Here is a 1795-nt window from a genome sequence, read left to right on the forward strand (position 1 = left end):
AACCTGGTGAACTGAAGTGGCATCTGTACCAGAGTCCTTCCTGCTTACAGGTGCTCACTTGTTTGGTGCCAGCATAATTTTTTTTTTTTTGGCATAAGTTATTTTTTAGGTAAAGCCTATACAAAACTCCCTTACAGCATTCCAACCTGGACACGACAGGGACAGGTCATTGACCAATGCTGTGTAAGGCTGTCACACTGGGGAAGAGGGGGTGGGGGAATTGGTGGAGTGTGGCCAAGAGGGACGGGTGCAACCTTCTAGATATGGAGAACAGCAGTGTCTTCTTATACTGCATGATTATAAGCTCAAGATTTTGCCTCATCATATTCTAGATTGATTTGATTGAAGACAAGGGAATATTTGTTGTTAATGACAATATTTTTCCCATGGGTTTTTTTTTAGAGAGTGGAAGGGAGAGAGATATGGATGTGAGAGAGACACATCCATTGGTTGCCTCCCACACACACCCTGATATCAAATGGGAGACCCTACAGTGTGCAAGCCAACACTTTAACCACTGAGCAACACTTGCCAGGGCAAGGGCACATTTCTTGAGACACTGTTATATCCGTTCCAGGTTACCTAGAAGATTAATTATGCAGGTTTCCTTCACTATCAGCAATAACAATTTGAGTCAAATTTAACTTAGTGTTAAAGGCTCCCAATGCTCAAGTGTTCCCATAGAAATAAAATTGGTGAATGGGGTGGGGGTGGGGAGCAGAGAGAGGAGAAGCAGGAGGAAGGAGCTATATAGGTGGAGGTGTGAGTTTGGGAGGAATTAAGGTATGGATCTCTCACCTCAATAGGACACTCTTGATCACTCCCTTCCAAACAATCTAGTTGAATGTGGACTTTAATTACATCAGTAGGGCAATCTGAAAGAACGTTTTTTTTAAAAAGACATTTTTATTGATTTCAGAGAGGAAGGGAGAGGGACAGAGAGAAACATCAGTGATGAGAGAGAATCACTGATCGGCTGCCTCCTGCAAGCCCGCCCCATGCTGGTGCATGTAACCTGGGCATGTGCCCTGACGGGAATCAAACCATGAGGTCCTGGTTCTTAGGTCCATCCTCAACCCCTGAGCCCGCCAGCTGGGCTCCAGAAGTTTTGACAGTTACAGCAACTTTGGATACCACAAAGAATCGGTCTTTAGAGTAAGCTATGTGCTTGACAGTTTTGCGTAATTTATTTTAGGTGTAGTCTGATTTCTTTCAGGGCCTGTTAATTCGAATGGTTACCTTAGTGTATCAATGTTTTAATTGCTGAAGGAGGTAAACATTTGTTGGAAACCGTGTAGAGCAAGTATCTTTCCTGGAGTCACATAGGACGGAGACCAGTATTTATTGCAGGGTTTTCTTTATGGCTCTAAAATTGTATCTGATTGCGACTGTATGTGTGAACAGGTTTGGCTTAAAAATTGGTATCAGCACTATCACAGGATGGAAAAAAATCAAACTCAGAAATCAATAAATTAGTGACTTGCTGTAACATCATATCCGTGTTATCCTTTTAAGCGTAACATTTAACTGCCATTTTATTAGGTTTGGTACAAAACACAGTTTTTAGCCGGTGGCTGTCCGCGGATTACAAAGTAGCCAGCGCAGCATGGCTCCTGGCTCAGCCGGGTCTCGCTACCTGGGCAGCACACCTGGCCACGTTCATGTAGGAAGACGGGCCGACATCACACAAGTACAGGAAAGCATGGTGGTTGAACTCGGGATCTGGGAGCAGACGGTGCATGAAAAGGAAAGACGGGGCGCCGGGCGACACAGGTGCGCGAACGGCTCCGGGTCG

The 1795-nt window shown here is 44.8% G+C and overlaps 1 protein-coding gene across 1 annotated transcript in view; it reads left to right on the plus strand.

Annotated features, from left to right (window-relative positions):
* Positions 1 to 1748: 1748 nt before the first annotated feature.
* Positions 1749 to 1795, plus strand: part of DYRK1A (dual specificity tyrosine-(Y)-phosphorylation regulated kinase 1A) — a 132562-nt gene continuing 132515 nt past the window's right edge. The window contains exon 1 of the mRNA XM_006774133.2: positions 1749 to 1773. The gene's annotated coding sequence lies outside the window, so the exon portion shown is untranslated. The remainder of the gene's footprint in view (positions 1774 to 1795) is intronic.

This window comes from Myotis davidii, unplaced genomic scaffold (genome assembly GCF_000327345.1).
Source record: "Myotis davidii unplaced genomic scaffold, ASM32734v1 scaffold227, whole genome shotgun sequence".
NCBI lineage: Eukaryota > Metazoa > Chordata > Mammalia > Chiroptera > Vespertilionidae > Myotis > Myotis davidii.